The following is a 20317-nucleotide window of genomic DNA, read 5'->3' on the forward strand; positions in this document are numbered from 1 at the left end:
GATGAAATAACAACTAAGTACTACGTTGCACTTGTTGGTTATCGTTCTAACAAAGTAATATATTTCCAGGATGTGCTTTATTCTAAGTTAAGTAAAGCCTGAAATTACATATTACATTGCATATATGTAGTTTGTATATGCATATTATAATATCCAAGCCAGAAGTTCTTAGTCAAATAAGCACAGGGCAGACTAAGGAACTTAAATAGATTTCTGACTTGCTGTGACCAACGTAGTACTAGCAATATCAGTAGGGACCCAGTAATTTTGCGGATTCGTCTGGCCTCAGGGTAGAATTCAAAGTCACAGGTTGGCTCAACCCACGTTTGCTTTCCAATTGGTTGATTTCTTAGGGGGAACATTTTTGTTCTTGTCAATTGGCACTAACTGATTCGCTTACTTCTCTCCTAGCTGGGCATCGTTAGCTCACGGTCGTAGAGGGGCGTGTTCAAATAACTGCGGTCCAATCGTTAACACAGTGCGAGAGTGTGAAGGTTTTCATTCTAACTTGCGACTAAATGAATGCGCGAATTTCCCGCATTACTAAATATCAGGATATAAAATGGGTAGCAGTCCTGTGTTTTGCCTGCTACAGTCCCTATATTAAAAGTCTGGGAGGACTGTGAATAGGTGCTTTGCATCTTCTTTTGTAGTTAAGAACTTAAGTTCTAGCTACGTACACAATTTGATGGAGCCCATTAAAATTGAGGTCCTACCACCTTGAACTCTATCCAGCTGGTAATCGAAACCTGATTGTTTTGGTGATATGCAGTGCAGCGATAGCCCTCAATAACCAGGAACTCTGAAGTGTGTAGCTAGTATCGCCAAGAATGGATTTTGACCAATCTCTTGTTATGCTTAAAATTTATGATTATAGAAGAGTATGTGCACAACTTGATGGACCCAACTGCATTTTGGGAGGTCCCATTACCCCATACTCGCCTGTTCCACTATCTCAATGGCATCTCGTTCAGATAGCAGAAGTAGTGCAGTGACTACAGAAGGGCGTCTCTTTGCGTACTTCATCAGCAGATCTGCACCATGTGATAGGTCGAGGAATGTTGCGTGGATCCCAGAAGCACGGGCCATTCTTTCAACGGCCACAGCTCTTCCAATTACGCCATCGACTGCAGCACGATCGCCATAGACAGATGGTTTCAACTATCTGGTATGTAATACTATATCTTTTAAATACAACACCTTCATTTTAAAGAAGCCAAATAAAGTAATGCGCTACATAACAAATCAACTAAGTTAAAACATAGGGACATCACATAAAAAATGGCGTAGTAATGCAGATCTGTTTGTAATATCACACAGGTATGTTCATTTATTTTTTGTCAAGCAAAACGTTTTTATGTACAGTTGCGAAGTCGTATACCTAATGTGATGTCAGACGGAACCAAAGTGATCATAGATTGTAATTAAAGAAATGTTTGCTTGAACTATAAAATGGGTATACCTATACTTGTAAAATATACGTTTTTACGGCTTTCTGGTAAATAAATACGTAACTTCAATACAAATTTAAATCCCATAAAGAGCTATATTTCAAACAAACATTTCAAAGATGCATTTTCTATTTAATGTATTCATCGTATATAGATTTTCAATGCTCTTTTATCGGTGATTGTTTTGTTTGTGTACCTTCTTTACTTCTACCATGTAACCTAAGCTGAAAATAAATTATATATTCATTAGCTTTAACAGTTATATGTGAAAAAGTTTTTATATCTTTTTTCTGTTTCTCTTTTAACGCATTTAATTACTCTCAACTAATAAATTTCTTTTAAAAAAATTTAAAAGCTTAACAGAATTAGAATTGTTTTATAATAATATGAATGTAGTTATATTTTAGTTGTTTCCTTTTCGATGCTATTTAAATGTTTCTGTAAAATTATAGTATTTTTACTTACAACTAATTTAGGTACTAAAATTAAATTTAACTGTAAGTATACAACTATTAGCAGTAACTTACTGAATGGATGATCTTTATAAACCACAGCAATATCTTCATCCCGAAGAAAAATCTGAATAGCTGAGAATAAGCTTACGAAAGTTTGTTCATCACTCTTTACCACTGTAGAGAAAAGCAAAATACACAGAAAAACAATGACCATGATCATTAAAGGAATCAATGTTATATATTTTGTAAAAGCATTGAGTGTATTGATTCACGTAAGATACAAAAGCTAAGCTGTAAATACTTAAGATGTAAGTTACAGCTTAAGATTCACAGAGCTACTAAATTACGGCATGCAAGGAACTTCCTTCACCACAGGTGAAAAATCAATATTGTCGCGGACTTGTTTCCTCGATAAATATTAACGTTGCTAAGGAAAGACGAGTAAGTAAATTCGATTTTCAGATAACAGACTTTGGGATGACTGACAAAATCGAAAATGGGTAAACATTAAGCACGCCATCAGCCGAAGCTGTAGTTCAAACAATGGAAAATTCACGGACGGAATTTCTAAATATTTCATTCCACGAAATTCTCTGTCCTGTATATTCATTTAACAGCTGACATCAGCTGATTTTTATTTATCTCTTTTGTCCATTATTAAAGTTTTGACGAGACACACAGTGACAACAACCAATTGCATATGTCCATAAAATTGTTTTTAGTCCATCTTTTCAATTGCAAGAATATTCAAAGAAATAAACCTAACAAAAAAATGTGCTTCAACTGGAGCAAACTACTTAGTCTAAAATTGTCAAGGTACAGTTATGTGTATGCAACTGTAACATATAAAATGCCTTCATGCCAATTTACGACCAGAAGTGAGTGAACCTGTCTCAAGTATACATTAGCAGGGAAGCAATAATATTAAAACATATTATTAATTAGTTCACAATTATTTTGTTTCAACATTAATTAAGTCATTTGCCTTGGCATAAAGTTGAGGCACAGTTTCAACAAACTAACATAACAGTAAGAGTACATCTAGACGGTGACAGAAGTTAGCCGAGAGGTATTTAAATGAGCGTTTCTGTGGTACAGCAAACTGATTATATCAAAACTAATTACGGAAATTATTTTACAACAAAGAGAGGGAGACACGAAATAAAATAACATTAAAAACTCCTACATAAATGTGGTTCACCGTCAATATTTTTATGACGTAACAATCCAATATGGCGGACACCGACACCACACCCAGAACCCAGCCGCCGGACCTACATTTATATACTACTCGGGAAAATTCTTCCATTAACTAATTTTGTTAAACGCAGTGTCGTATTCAATCTGACGGTTAAGTACAAATTATATCAGATTTAAAGAATATAAATAAATGTTTATAACAATAATATTTAAATGGACTTCTCACATTGGCAAACACAACATAAGCATGTAAAGATAATCAATAGTAGGTACAATATACTTGCGTAAATTCACAGAATGTAAATTAGTATTTTTTTCTGTATTTATATGAAACATGATGTTAAATTTTTTTTTCAAACCAAGTATAAGGCAAGGAACAATGATTGCTTTACAATAGCGTCTTGCTGATATTGATTTCTTTTGATACGAGATATTAAATGCCTAGACATGAAATTCATAAATATATATTATGTCGAAATCTCGTATTACGTTGTTAAAACTCATATTATTATTATTCTTAAATTCAAAAGTTTTATGACCTATATTTAGTAATCAAAATATTCTGTCGAAACTTTATTTAGCAACCAAACTATTCTGTCTAAACTATATTTAGCAACCAAACTATTTTGCCAAAACTATATTTAGCAACCAAACTATTCTGTGAAAACAATTTTTTTCCTCCTTACCTTGCAGGCTCAAAGTAAATAAATTTCACAATACCAGCTTGCTACTTAACAAATATTAAAATATTTTGTGGACATAGTTATTTTTAAGATTAGCAAAAATTTTGTTTTAATTTAATTCCAAATGGTAAAAGCGGTACTGAGTCCAAAAATCTTGTACTCGTTTGCCGCTGTTAAAATAAGCGTTTCTAAAAACACACACATGTTCAGGTAGTTCCTCTTTCCTCTCTGATTTGGTTGATGTATTCAGTGAGCAGTAAACGAGGAGATACAATACCCAATATTCAAAAGACATTTCTGCAGGATTTAAACTAGTAACCCATAAAAAGTATTGCGGTGTATACAATTTTAAATTATTAAATACTTTGAATACTTAGTTGTCAATATAGCTACCAAATGTTAAACTGGTGAAATCAATAAAACTATATTTTTCCTTTGTTTTTTTTATTTGCAAGCTGGTACACTCAAAGTATTATTTACATCAAAACTTACACTTAATATATTTTCTTACTTATAAACTGCTTTGTTTATTTAATGCTTACATAAATACATTAGGTGTTTTCTAAATACAAAGACGTTTAACACATGTGTATCATAAATGTATTCACTCCAAATGTAACAAATAAATGACATTGAAAATTTCACAGAGCAAAATAATTTCGGTTGAATAGTTATACAATTAAAATTTAAAAAAATACATATTTACATAACATTCGTTATAAATAAAATACTTAAAACTTAAAACGAATTCAACAATTTTTGATTTCAATAGTTTTATACTACCAAATAGAAATGTTAAGAATAATCTCAAAATTATAATAAAACATTATAGTTCTATTGAAATAGACTATAAAAAGTATTTCAGCAGTACTTTTGAATTAGAAATTTGGATTAGGCCCTATAACAAAAAAAAATGGTTTTTAATAGGTATTATAAATTTGTTGGTTTGTAACATGACATAGGGTATTAAGACTTAGAAAATATTATGAAAAAGGGGTGTTTAAATATACTCGGAAACAAACATTTTAACAGCACAGTTATACCTATAATATTTTTAAAATTTTTAAGAGTGTATTTTTAAAACTTAAATGTAAATAATCATTACTAATTCATTTTTATATTTGAATTATATATTTAATTTTCTCATAAAACTTTATTTTGGACATTGAAAAAATAAATACAAATGTGTGGGAACGATCTTTAATTTGTTTAGAGTAAAAGTTATATGATAGAATACTTACAAAAAAAAGTATTTTTATTCAAAATACCATGCAATAAAAAATGTATTTACAGACATGCATGTGCTGATCACATGAATTAAATGATTTTTAAACTTATAATCACAATTTTTTAAAGACGATAAATAGTGTCGGAATTACCAGAGTGGATTACTGAGAAGCTTATATACATTTAATGACAAATAAAGTGTCTATCAAACTGCTACACAAGTACAGTACATTCCTAACAAATGTATTAAGAGATATAAATGAAAATACACTAAATCTTGTCGGCATTTCAACAGTGATTCAAATATTTTATTCTCTGTGTTTAAGATTTCAACGTGAAAGATAGAAGTATTAGTAATTGATTTCGAAAAGTCATTAGGTCCGGAAAACCTTTAGGTGTATATGTATGCCTTTAACAATAAATTTAAATTATAACTAAAGACATTTGGCAGGTTTAAATTCAGCAGGGTTTACACACACTACTGAAATACCCAAACACATATAACACATTTGCTTTGAATTTGAGTTGATAAACGAGAATTAATTAAATGCAGTTTTTTGGACATACGCCATTGCAGTATTTAAATAATTGTTTCAATAAATATGCATGGTGATTTTTCATTAAAATAAAAAATAGCCTAAATAATGTACACAAACCTCATTCACATACAAAAGCCTAGAACGTTAAATATGTAAAAAAAACTCTGATATGAATTTCTAAAAACAACTTAAAAATTTTAAATTCCCATTCAGGAAGAAAACACAGAAAGCTAATATTGTGTTTGTTTATGGTTCAAGTGCATAGTTATTTGAACATAAAAAGCGTGAGAAATCCTTGAAAGGTTAAACCTTAAAAAAGGTTTTTGGTGTTGCTAGTATCCATTCTAAAATAGTCTATTTGTTGTAAAAATGGGTTATTTATTGCCCAGAAGTCCATACAATTTGTGCTACTACTAAAAGTTGCAAGGCAGCGTATGCCCATCACAAATTTCACTCTTTTTTTTTATCTCAATATTGCCACATGAAGAAATTTTGAGGTGAAGATAGCGTGTGGCTGGTGCTGAACAGCTGGAATACTGACCAACTTTGTTGAATGAATGCAAAATGTGAAGTGACCCGTCGACTCTCCACGCGCAACACAGCATGCATTGGTTGCAACGTCTCAGCGCGGCTGGTTGAGCTCGCTCCACCACAGCTCCACCAGCAAGCACGCGAGTGATGCCACTACGCCCAGCATGAGCACCGCGAGGCACGGGAGCACTTGCTCCATGTTGATGCTCGCTGGTTCTTCTGGACCCTCGTCTTCGCGGGCGAACCACTTCCTCTGGAGTCTGTCCATGTCACCCGACTCCCTCATCTTCATTAGCCTGTGTGTCGCACGCAAAATACACATCAGCACAAGCTCGCATGCATGCAAAGACTCAAAAAAAAAAAACAAATCTCCGTATGCCTTTGTTCGATTTTTCCGGTGTACGTTCTTTGAACGGTTCTTGCAATGGGTAAGATTGATTTAAGATGTTATTGCGGACATAAGCCATAGGCGGGTTACGGAATATGTCATGAAAAAACTTAATAACAGACCAAAATATGAATGTACAAAACAGATGAATGTGCGAACACATAGTATCAAAGCCAAAATCAGATGGACTACACAGGACATACCTGGAAGGAATAAGTCGTAAAATGATAAATAGATTTTAAAAAAAATGACGGTCACAGTGGGCTGACAACGACGTTCAAACATTTGTCGAGGCAGGGATACTTTTGAGCACTCCACGGTTTTCACATGAGCAACTAAATTTTACCTGCTCTGGAGTATTGAATTCTCAAAAATTTTCATGATTTCGCTGAGCACATGTCGTCTAATATAGTGTATATAAAATTACTGCAGTAAAATCATCAACCACGGGCACCGCCGTATGGAGAAATCTACAGGCCGCAATTATGGAGGGATAGCCACGTCTGCTTGAGTACGTGTCAACAGGGTGAAGGCTTTTTTCTTTGTCACGCTGATGGCTTGCGGCATGTGGGCTGGACGCCCAGAAAATCATTTTTAAATTACTGCACTTTATAAAAGGGATTGTGTCTAACGACGGACATTATAATTCACACTTACCAACCGTCATCAGACGTGGTCAAGTACATTTTCCTAAATTTTTTGGGTGTGACGATATGGTGAGGGCGAGGTAAAAAAAAAAAGTGACTTCAACTACGCCACAGTATTCCTGACAATTCCTTACTCCATGGTGATCACACATCGCACGCCAAAGATATCGCAGGTAAAATATAGTAGTTAAATTGTGGTGTCCCACAATCTCATAAAGTTTTTAATTGTACAAAAAATTGTTTATGCGTAGTATTGGTACCAATTCTTACTAGAAACAGAACTTTTTGTATAAAAAGTAACTCTAAATACTCCTTTCTAACTCCAAACTATCAGTTATATTATAAATTTAGAAATTGTGTCATATAATCATTTGCTTTTTAAGATAACAAATAACTAATATATATATTTAGAAATATTTATGAGTAACCTTTTATTGTTTCGTGCAGCTGAAATAAGGGACCTATAATTTAATACCCTTCAAATATTTACTTTTTATAATTCTTAACAAGTTTTTTTTTAATAATTTTTGTAGACCGTTTAAGTGAATAAGTAGTTCAGAGTCTGTTTCTGCTTGGGTATTAAGATTTTGATATCGCGCAGGCATTCTGCCCAAAAATTAAAACCAAACCCGTGATAAGGTGCATGATACATAAGCTACGTGTTCCCTGTAACCACAATTTTCGTTGAATCAAAACCGCCCGGTCTTATGTGTTTTTTTTTCTCTTCCTGCCCTCTGTTCGCCTACTAGGATGTTATTTCAGCCAGTCCAAAACTGCCCAAAATTTAACTTAAACGTAGTTACCGTGTTACGACTAACATCATAATTAGCGCAAGAAGTGTCATAAGGTTTATATCTTCCACTAAAAGAAAAGATAATTGACAAATATGTTCAAGGATTGAACTGGTCGTGATCATGCACTGTACATACCATGCATGCATGCACGCAGAAAGATAACCAACACTTACTGGTAGTTGATGGCATCGCGGTAAGGTGAACCTTTTTGCAAAGCGAATGCCACGGGAATTGCAACTCTATTCAACGGTATGCTGACAAGCTTGCAGGTCGTAGAGATTTTCGGGTAAACTATGGTGTGGCTGAATTGAGCGTGTTTCCCGTCGCAGGCAAGCTGCATGCCCACAGGCAAATATTCAAGTTGGTAGTTATCAAATTCCATACTCTGAAACAAACAGGGTGACTCCATCCTTATATATTTCTAAGAACTGTCATTAACAAACTACATAATGAATATTTAGACAAAAATCTGTACCCATGGGCGTATATACGATAACGATTACGCTGATTAAAGAGTCCAAAATGAAAATGTGTTTCATGTTATTCTCTACTTCTAGTCGATCTACGATAAATCAAGCAAAATTTTTAATTTATGTATTTTCTTATTTGTTGATAAATATTTCCATTCGTAGCAGCAGCTACAAAAAGTTTGATTTTGAAAATAATAAAAATAAGTCTTAAATTTTTTCATAATCCCTTGTTCAAACGTCCTTCACTCTATAATTAAATATCGATTAAACAAATCAGAAAGTGAGCACAACTGATATCAAAGAGCCATAAAGAAAATCCAAAATTTGATAATTTTTTTACCTTTAAAATGAGAATATTTGCAGAGCCATGACCTGTCACGATTGTATATTTATTAGTGTGTACAAATTCTGAAAAGTTTTCAATTTTGTATGGTTGCTGCACCGTCAGCCGAGAGATGAGTGTAGCTGAGTAGATGCTGACCACCAAGAACCCAGCCAGCTGAGTCAGAAGTAAAATGCTGCGTCCTGTAGCGTTTCTAGGTGACTGCTCTTCTGAGACACCTATTAAAAAAACGTTAAGTAAACTAATTTAACGTTCACATTCTTACGCGTCATAATTAAATCACCTTTATAAGAGGGTCATAAATACAACAGAAGTGTAAGTAATGAATCAGTTTCATATGTGCTATTATCATAACTATAATAACTTTTGTTAAACGCGCCACCTTTAGCTATGCATGTATGCTTTAGATTGGAGACTCGTATGCGTACAAGCACAAAAACGGACGATCAGCAACCAATTGCGATAACATCTGGACATGAAAGCCATAGACTGAGCTCGGTGCATTACAACTAAATGATAACGGATTATACTTGGCGAAATCTGCATTTCGTGGAATGCTGAAAGACTACTATTATCTAAATCCAAGATGGCGGGCGTAACGATAAGTGCAACGATATCGTCATACACATCCAAGATGACAGGCGTAACGAAACATGCAACGTTTCTAGAATCCAAGATGGTGACCGTAACGATATGTTTTTTAAATAATTTTTTATTAAAGTATAATTAATTTTTTATAAATTTTAAAATCTATCCCAATTTTCTTGCATAAAAATTACGGATTCTCAATATGGCGGTCATAACAATAATGGCAACAGTTACGTCATGAATCAAAATGGCTCCCATTCCATTCTAATTTTTAAGGTCATGACCTCGGTTGCTTAGGGAGGCTGTAGATAAGGATTCTTAAGCCTCTTTACGTACTTTTCAAGGCTTTTGGCCCTTTTGATGACTAAACGGGAAATTTTCCTTCAAAACGGGAATTTTTTCCTTGAAGTAGAGAAGTTTTTTGTTTTTCATATTTTTTGAGATATTTGATGGCATTCTTTTTCCAAAATAAAAACTGGTAATTTTGGCGGATTTTGGACAAATTATGGGCGAATTTTAAAGGTCAAGGTCAAAGGTCATCCATCCGTGACGTCACATATCCAATATGGCGGTCAGCACCAAGCACCCCCGCCTGGCGCCTGTGCTAGAACATAGCAATAGTATATACTACTATCCTCAACCCACATATCAAAACAGGCATCAAATGACGCTGCTTATTACATAGTAAAATGGCAGGAAACTTTAATTTCATGCAGTATTGTCACTATTTTATACTTTACATTAGTAATGCTATATATCAAATAAATAGTTTGGAACATTCTTCGGAATATTTTATTAGCTATTCAATCCTGAAAACTTAATTTTTTTTCCCTTTAACCTCCAAACTATTAATGGCAATTTTTCATGTGAATTAGGAATATATTTAGCCTTAAATGAGTTTATTTGGTCGGCTAGACAATGTAGTCAACGTACACCGTCAAACATTTTCGCATCATATATTTAAAAACATAATTATTTAGTTAAAATAAATGTTAATAAAATTTTGTATTTTTCTTTTTCACATAAATAAGCTCTGTCTTAGTTGTATAATGCAGTTTTTTTTGTTTTTTAAATGAAAACAATTTTGGAGAACAGTTTTTACTTGCAAGTCGCTAATAAAATGTATTTTTCCTTATTTGCTACGCACGGACTAGTACTAAGTTAATTTCGCGAGTACCTTGTTGACAGAAAGCGTAGAGCACGCTGAAAGCCAGGGACCAGATGGACTCGTGTCTTGTCGGCAGGAAATGCTTCGCCACCAGCATCACCGCGGTAGCAGCTACGACGATAGTCGTAAGAGCCGCGACAATACTCCAAACTGCACGCATTCCAACCTCGAAGTATTCTTTTGGCTCTTTGATGAAAACTTTCATGCTGGAATAAAAATAGAATCAGCTTGTAAACAGAAAAGATTTGCTTAAGCCGGTGTCGCGCTATGTGTTTTCCAGTTTTTACTGCGTGATTTCTTCTAGATCAATGTTTAACACGTTTCGATTTTGATCAATTGACTTAAGTGTAATTTCGAGAGACCTACATTTCGCACTCTAATAAAAGCTGTCGTAAGAATATTTTGCAAAAACAAACCGCTACAGAAGTTTTAGTCGCAGTGGTAGAAACGCGTAGTGTGACACCGGCCTTAGTAGTTTTTGCTGGTCACGTATAGTGCGGACCAAAGGTCTTGCAGGCCGGGCTTCGTTGTCCGATGGAAAAAACTTCATTTTGGAACGGACTTTCAGATACAAGCAGCAGGTGGAGTCCAACGGAACCAAACCGTGACCACTTGACGTAGCCCAGCAACATAGTAACTGTTCTAAAAACATCAGTAATAGTAATTATGCCTATGCGTTTATCTGCTTCTTTCTGAGTAGATCTTAAATAATGATCGCATTGCTGATAACACTCTTTTATATTTTTACAAATCACACAGAACTATTACAAAAGATTTCTTTGGAAACCTTTTGCCAATAAATATTTTGTTATACTGCAATAAATTTGCAACATCGTACAAAACATGGCTATGGTTATTTTTGCATATATGAAATAGTTTTTTCGAGAAAGTAAAAATAACAGTCAAAGAACCTCAGGCAAGGGCAGAAACAAGGGTGAAAATGGTTTGACTAATCCACCATACATCACTCCAATCCTGAGAGCTGCAATTTTCGTTACGCGCAAATGAGTCATCGTCTAAACTTAACCCTATCAGCTATAAAGATGTTTCAATTCAAAAACAATATTTTGTCAGTAATAAGAAAGCAATAACTTGTTTACAATAAATATTGTGTACGAAAAAAAAATTACCTCATAGATGATAAAATTAACTTTACTATAATAGTGCACAGGAAGTTTATATTTTATCTTTAAATAAATGAACATAGTCAAACACTTGTAAGTGCCTAATTCTAATTACTGAGCAAGTGAATTATAGTATCAAAATCAATATAGTAATGAGGTCAGGCATCCAACCCGATTAATTATAATTTTTAAATTAACTTTATAACAAACAATGTGTAAAGTAGTACATACAATTTGAAACTAAAATAATGACTTTCTCTAGATGAAACCAAAATTACTCGTTCTATTAAATTTTGCTACTCTTAATCTTACTCCCGAGGAAGTTATTCGCCTTTTTATACAACCACATTTATTAAATTTAGTAGCTTAAAATGTTATATTGTTGTTTTAAATACTCATTTTACTTCATTGCTTTAAAAAATTCTGGAACTACATTTTGGAAAAAATTAGCATAATTTTTAAATACATGTTTTATTGACTACAAAATGACACCGCAATACGTGGGCTAACTTCTGTCTCACCATCAAATTATCAAAACTAAATTTGGACACTATTAAAGATATATATATTTAGTAAGATGCCTCTTCCTAAAATATATTTATCGAACATTTATTATTAGATAGCTTATACGCAAAACTACATTTAACCTAAAATAATTTTTCACAAAAACACACATGTCGTTACTAATAGGTGTAGTGAAGTCAACAGCCTCTGCGCGCTCCGATATTAGGACGAGTCTTGCCATCCCTATGTCAGTCTCATTTCTGACAACCATTCCCATAATTCCAGTCCAGCAGCCATGTTGGTTTATTATCCCCCACTCGCCATCTTTCGGAGTCTTCATCACTATCCTGCATCAAAGAACAACAACCGTGTTTTGATTTCAGTATGTTACTCTTTATTAATGCAAAGATTATTTAGGTACCATATTTTGTTTCAACTAGCATTTCTAAAAAAATATGTCATTCTGCTATTTAATCTGTCAAAACTATGTTATACATACTATTTAACTTTAATTGTGAAATTTTTTATTTAATTTTTAATAACAGAGATATAGCCTTATAGTATTTACATTGTATAAATATACGTACAAAAAATTTAGTGATCTTGCCAAAGACTTCCCGACATCATAGATGAATCCAGTTACTTCGAAAGGATTCGTTGATAATACGATGACATCTAATCCGTCCTAGTGAATAACAAAAAAAGTCTCATAAACTTTGAAACATTCCATAACCAAATTTTAAAAAATGCATGCTTATATGATACACAGTGAAAATGTCAAAATACTTAAATTTTATATATGTTTAGTATTTAACACAGAGTAATTATGTTAAGTACCTATTGTATATAAATAATATTTTTTAAAAAACTTTTTAGGAAAATGACTTTTTTTTATTATATGCTATTGTAAACTGCATATTTCAAATGACAGAAGAAATAACACATACAAAATGTAAAAGTGATTTTTTTTTTTAAAACTTAAATGCCTACAAACAAAATAGCAGTTACTACGAATCAGGAGCGAAAGCTTATTTTAATTTTTAGAAGGGGGCGAGGGAGGGTGTAAACCAATTTGCCTCCTATTTGCTTTCAAGTATTTATTATTTTTTGGTGGGAATGATAGATTTTTTTTAGGATTTCAGTAGAGTGGATACATCTCCTTCGCCCCCTTTCCAGCTTATACCACTGCAATGATTATTATATTTACATAAAACTTATCTGTAGATAAGCTCTCTAGATATTGTATTATTTTTTTAATTTTTTTTCTATTTACGACTTTATTTCCTGAAAGTCAATGGGTCCCCTTTAACAAACATAGATGCAAGAACATTTTCTGTACATCAAACTGTTCAAGAACTTTGCTGCATCACTGTGGTATTAAAGAAAAATGAAATCTTTAAATGCAGAATTTTGATCTTTTCACTACATTTTTTTTATTTTTCTTAACGATATAGGGATATTATTCTGCTATGTTATAACATGATATTTTTGTTCGTTTTTTTATATATCTTATTTGTCTTACGCGTATGTGTTTTGTTGATTATTTGTTGTTTTAGAATATATATAGTCTTTATTTTGTTTTTAGTGCTTGTATAGTTGGTAATTTATTACTAGAATAACTGTAAATATTGTGGTTCAAAATTCGTAAATTAAGTAGTGTGTTAAAACATTGATGCATAGGGGCATACATTTTTCTTGAAAAGACATCGAGACTAGCCTGGGTTAAAACATTATAGGGTAGGGTGGGGCTGTATGGATCAAAATAAGAAAAATAATTAACCTCTTTTATTTAAAGGTATAACGCCATTTCTCATGTGAGAGCTTGTGAGTGAAGTTGTGGATGGAAAGATTTAACTAAACATCTATCTATAACGTATCTCATGTAATATCGTTTTAGAATTTTTGAGGTGAGTATTTTTTGTGAATAGACCTACATTGCACTGATTTAGTTTTCTATGTTCGTTATTTAAGATCCAATGAGAAAAATAACTGCAACTTTGTGCATGTTGTGTTTGTATCACGGCGTGCAAGTATCACTCTTTCACGTGGTTATGGCCTTTCTGTTTTAAGGTGTATTGTAAATAAATAAAAATTTTAAAATATAAACAATATCAAAAAAATTAATGAAATTTAAAAATAAAAATTATAAAAATATTACATAATAAACCAAAATCGATTTTATTTGATTTAATGTTTATTGTGAATCGAATAATTGCAATATGTTTTGTAGTTAACATTAGTTTGCATTTTTAAATTATGTAAATATAACATTCAATAATTACCGCCAATGCTTACATATAAAATAAATATTTGAATTTTATGGAGGTTGGTTAATTTTTTTTTTCAGATAGTGAGAAATCATAAAAATAAGAATGCGCACTTAAAGTGCTCTGATGAAAGAATGAATCAAGCAAAAATTAGTGTTCTTAATGGCAATTTAAGTATGAGAGCTGCTGCTTCGCACTTCAATGTTCCATTCACTAATCTACAGAGAAGAGTCCGTGAAGCTCGTCTTCAAGGAGATTTGATGAATGATGCTACCCAAGCACAAATTCTCAATAGAAGAAAGGCCATTGGTCATCCCACAATATTTTCACCAGAGCAGGAAACTGATCTCATGAATAGACTCATCACATCTCCGGAACACATTGAAAAAACAAGAACTAAGAAGAATTAACTTTTAATAAATCAGCACTGACAAAAAAAGAGCCAACAACAAGTCCTAATGCAAAGTTTCATAGAAGACAGAAGCGAATAAGGCAACAAAGTGAGACCTCTACGAGTTCGAACGAAATTTTGTCAGAAACATCAGATGAAGACAATACACCATGTGGCTTCTGTGGTGTTTGATATTTGGAGGAAGAGAAACAGAGCAAAGGTGACTGGATAAGTTGCCAAAAGTGTGGCGAATGGTTTCATGAAATTTGTGTTGGTGCTTATGGAAAAAAAAAATAATTATATTTGTGGTAGATGTGTTTGAAAATTTTCCGATCACTATTTTATTATTTGTTATTGTTTTTACCTATATGTGCACTTTTAAGCAAAAAAAAACGTGATCCAGATAGCCCCACAAACCATCCAAATAGCCCCACGATTTATGGATTTTCATGCTGGCACAGTGTTATCGTTAATATATATTTTTTACCAGTAAATGAGTTAACTAAGAAATTTTCTTTTTATTTCATTGATGCAAAAGTTTTAGATATATTATCTGTATTTTTTTTGTATCTGATCGCATAAAAAGTTGAATTATTATAAGGCTTAAAACTTGAAATGATCCAAATAGCCCCGCTTTGCCCTAGCATCGTCTGTGTTTCGTGATTGGTTGAGTTTCAGTCACGTACACATCTACTTTCGGCACACGAATAACTGATATTCTGTTCGTAAGCTAAGTCGTCCTTTTTGACCTGGTCAAAGGTTGCAATAACTTCTCTAACAGATGGCCGCCAACAACAAAAAAGAAACTGTTGGCGTTGGCCTAATTTACTGCCATCTAACGAGCTCTCAGATTGTTTCGCGACAATTTCATGCCCATATTGATTCAGTTCGAAAGTGTTACATTTGCGAGCTAGTGAATCTGTAATGTTGTAGGGTCTCTATCTGAACTTAGGGACCCGAAAAAAAAAATCGCAGATTATTTTTGTAACGGGCTACAATTCAAATTTGTATACCCTTTTAGCTGCTTCTGCTACTGGTTAACTGTTAATCTGGAGGCCATATAGAGACCGTCGATGAAATATCTATCCAGTCACAAGTTACCCAGGTGAGACGCTTGACCATTCAGCAGCCAATGAATGAAAAGTCGTTGTTTGCTTAGTATGCATCAGTTATTTCACAATCCCCGTCAAAACTTATTATTTATAGGCGCAAGACAGCAGGTTTGGGGCCGCATTCAGAGGTCTGGGACTCCTTGCGGGCCTCGGGGTTCGATGCCAAGTTCGGGTACTCGGCCCCTGGGTCCGCTACTGGCGATGATGACATCCCTAAGGCCCGTCTACAATTATTGTCCTAACCTGTGCGTGGTCCGCGTCCTTATCCGAATGTGAATGACGTCACATTGACGCACGGGAAACAGCTTTGCCTACAATTGTAGTGTCCTATGTCCGAAGCTATTGATTTCCAAAGTTGTCACCAGAGCGCAGTAAATGTCTTTCGATTTTTTTATAATTATTATTGTTTTCGTGCATGTTTTGCAAACGGTAAACCGGAAACTCGAATATCCGTTAGTGTTCTGTTGCTGTTCAATGCTACCAAAGGACACAGGTTGGGACAAAAAAAGGTTAAAATCGACGAATGTCTTCGGACAAAGTAGGTTCGGACCTTCCGCCCACATGACGCATGGCGTCAGAGGGTCACGTGGACCGATCACCGACGAGAGTTACAGGTTAGGACATTGCAATCGTAGACTAGGCTTTAGTTGGTCAGCGATGGCTGCTCGGGGTTGAGATGATCCGAGCCTCGGACCCACCCCGACGGTGGCCGCCCTGAGCTGCAGGCCCTGCAGGTCGGCCCTGCGCCGCCACAGCCGCGCGCGGCTCGTCAGCTCGCGGCGCCCCGGGGCCACGCGGCGGACGGTCAGCGGGGCGGACTCCCGCGCGCGGTACGCCTCGCGCAGGGGCGCGCCCCCTGGAGACAGCAGGTACACCTGGCTGTCCAGGTGCAGGCTCGCCCCCCGCAGAGCCCGCTCCGGCCGGCGCGCCCCAGGCAGCAGCAGTCGCGGCCGCCAGCGCCGCTCGGCCGCCTGCACCTGCGGCATCCAGGCGGGCCGCCGCCCCGGTTCTACAGGTCTGCGGTCACCAAGGGCGACACTGGCTCGCGCATCACGCGCCTTTTCGCCTCTACGCGCCACTGGCATGCAGTGTTCGTGTTGATAGCACACTCCCAGGGGCGCAACAACTAAATTTCCAAAGAGGGGGGGTGGGGGCAATATACCTTTTTATAAAGAATCATAGATCCTCCCTATTGAAGCGGGGGATTCGGGGGTCCTCCCCCGGAAAATTTGTATTTCAAGGTGGAAAATGGTGCTATTTAAGCAGTTTTATCATCTAAAAATTGATTACACAGCACTTTCTTTGTCCCCGTTAGCCCACACTTCAAGGTTTCAGAGGGGGGGGGGAGGCAAAACACCCTTAACCCCCCCCCCTGTTGTTGCGCCACTGCACACTCCCATGGGTCTTTAACATAAACTCTACAATTTCATGGTAGGATATTAAAGATAAATAAATCCTCCCTGTACTTCCTTACACCATTGTCAATGCTGAGTGAACGTTCGTGAAAGTACTTGTTTTTATCCTTTTCCACCATCCTAAAAGTACTTGTTACAGACAAAAAAAATTGGAACGATACTTTTGTGGAAAAATACGATGGCTCTTTAATGCAATTCTCAATCAGACGCTTCTTAAGAATCTTGAGCGGTTTGTAAATATTGCACTAAAAAAAACCTGAAACTCTACACATCGTTTGGTGACCCAGCCAGGCGGCTAATTCTTAACACTGGTGTTTCAGTAACATTGGACGAGTTTCCTAGCATTAGCTAGATGGGTGTTGGTCACACAGAGCGAGCGGAACTTGCTTTCTCGCTCAGGAGAGGTGTCGCCTAAAGTTATATCTATCGCATATCTTACAGTAGTTTTCATATATTTATATTTAATTATGTTATTAGATACTTTAAAAATGTTTATTTTTAAACCATTGTGTAATTATTATATTTATAAAATATTCAACAACCAATCAAAACGTAAGAAAGGCAGGTGGAAAGCGGAAAAGCTATACAACAGTCTCCAATGTTACACGATAGAGCAAAACGGAATTTACGAATCGTCAGTGACTGCACTGAGCGAGTTTGTCCGCAATGAGTGATTTATTACTTGATTAGCTAGTAAATTTGCTTGATGTAATTCAAGGTGTAAAGGAGAATAATAATTATGCATTCATTTCTTGTCAATAACGGGGTCATTCGAGTTGCCGAAGGATAATGAGATGGGAATGGAGCATCGATGGAATAAATGGTCAAGGGGAAAAGGTTAAAACTCCGAGAAAAACCCACCACTTCCCGGCATCATCCACCATGTTCTGTCTGCCTGGACCTGTTGTGAGCATTAAGAAATGAAAATGTGAATTCTATCCATCTGGGAATCTAAACCTGATTGTTTTGTTTATATGCAGTGCAGCGATAGCCCTCAATAACCAGGAACTCTGAAGTGTGTAGCTAGTATCGCCAAGAATGGATTTTGACCAATCTCTTGTTATGCTTAAAATTTATGATTATAGAAGAGTATGTGCACAACTTGATGGACCCGACTGCATTTTTCGAGGTCCCATTACCCCATACTCGCCTGTTCCACTATCTCAATGGCATCTCGTTCAGGAAGCAGAAGTAGTGCAGTGACTACAGAAGGGCGTCTCTTTGCGTACTTCATCAGCAGATCTGCACCATGTGATAGGTCGAGGAATGTTGCGTAGATACCAGACGCACGGGCTATTTTTTCAACGGCCACAGCTCTTCCAATTACGCCATCGACTGCAACACGATCGTTCATAGAGAAACTCTATGAAATGTCTGATATGCAATATTCTATACTTAATATTTTGTCCAAATTTTTTCCACAATTTAAACTGACTCCCAAGATATCGAAAAGAAAATATTTTATAACTGTTCATGTTTATTGTGTTCATTAAATTAATTTAATTACTTTATGAATTCAATTTAATGGTTTTTCATTATGTCGCATCAATCAACAAACATAATGAATGACAGGACAACACAAATGACTGAAAACAAAGTAAAATATTTTCAATATTGTAGACATGTCATAATTCAAAATAACTGGAAAAAATTACGTAAGATTCTATAAAACAAGATGGCGGAATCTAAAATTGCGAAAAGTTCTGAAAACAAAATTGTGGAAGTGATGATGAAATCCAATATGGAAACTGGGGTCAAAGTGAAAGTTCCCTTCCAGAGACGCTAGAGGCTGATACATGGTGAATTTAAGTCTCTTCGGCAACATTTAGTTCTTTTAAAGGCAAAAAAAAAAACACTTTGAGAACTTTATAATTAAGTCTTTCTTATAAAAACGTTTCCCTTGAAAATGGAAATTTTTGAATTTTTAGATATTTAGAGATAATTTGGTAAAAATGTTTTCCCAAAAACTGGAACTTTTTCATTTTGGTGAATTTTGGCCAATTTTTAAGGCCAGGGTCATAAATGAAGGTCCTCTGAGATAGTTGTCGTGACATCACAATTCAAGATAGTGTACACCCAGCATCGGCTCAAAGCACCACGCACATATCCAATATGTCACAACTTGCATCTTTTGCTCTAAAGATATGTTTATTTATCACACCAAAATTTACCCATTCTGCTTCCTTGGTGTGGAATTTTCTAATCGCGTATATGCACTGTTAGAAATTTAGTTAAATTCAGTTCAGTAATAAAAATGATGTGGATGTTTATTAAAATCCAAACTTTCACATTTTTATATTAGTAGTATTTTCAAATGCTATTTCAAACTTGCTTATTTATGTTATGTCCTTTTCCATTTATTGGACTGGTCGATATCTCACAAAACAAAAATTCATTTTTATTTAAAAAAAATTAATTTCCTAATGATTTGTTTATCTTTATCGCATGCTGTTCTTTTAAACAAATTTTAATAACATTCAATATATATTTTTTATTTTTATATTGTGCTTATGTCTGAGAAAATAAAGTTACATATTCCTAAGCATACCTCCCTTAATTATTTTATACATTAAAAAGAAATATTCAAAAATTTTTAATGAATGTAAATGTAGTTAAATTTTTAATGGTTTATTTTTTCCATAATTTTTGAATATTTCGATGGAATTATAACAATTTACTTACAACTAATATAATTCATTTTGAGTAAACCTATACAACTAATTGCAGTAACTTACTGAATGGATGATCTTTATACACCACAGCAGTGTCTTCATTCTGAAGTAAAAGTTGAAGAGATGAGAAAAAGTTTACAAAAATAACTTTATCACTTTTAACCACTCCTGAAAGAAGTAAAAAACATAGAAAAATAATAGCCATCATCATTTAAGGAAACGATGTCGTCTATTATTGAAAATTTTTAACCTATTGATTTACATAACGAAGAAAAAGTCTTAGTTGTAATAAATAACAGAAGGTGTGGTAAGGAGAATCTTCGAACAACTAAATTACGGTAGCCTTTT

This window comes from Bacillus rossius, chromosome 10, assembly GCF_032445375.1.
Source record: "Bacillus rossius redtenbacheri isolate Brsri chromosome 10, Brsri_v3, whole genome shotgun sequence".
In the NCBI taxonomy this organism is placed as follows: Eukaryota; Metazoa; Arthropoda; class Insecta; order Phasmatodea; family Bacillidae; genus Bacillus; species Bacillus rossius.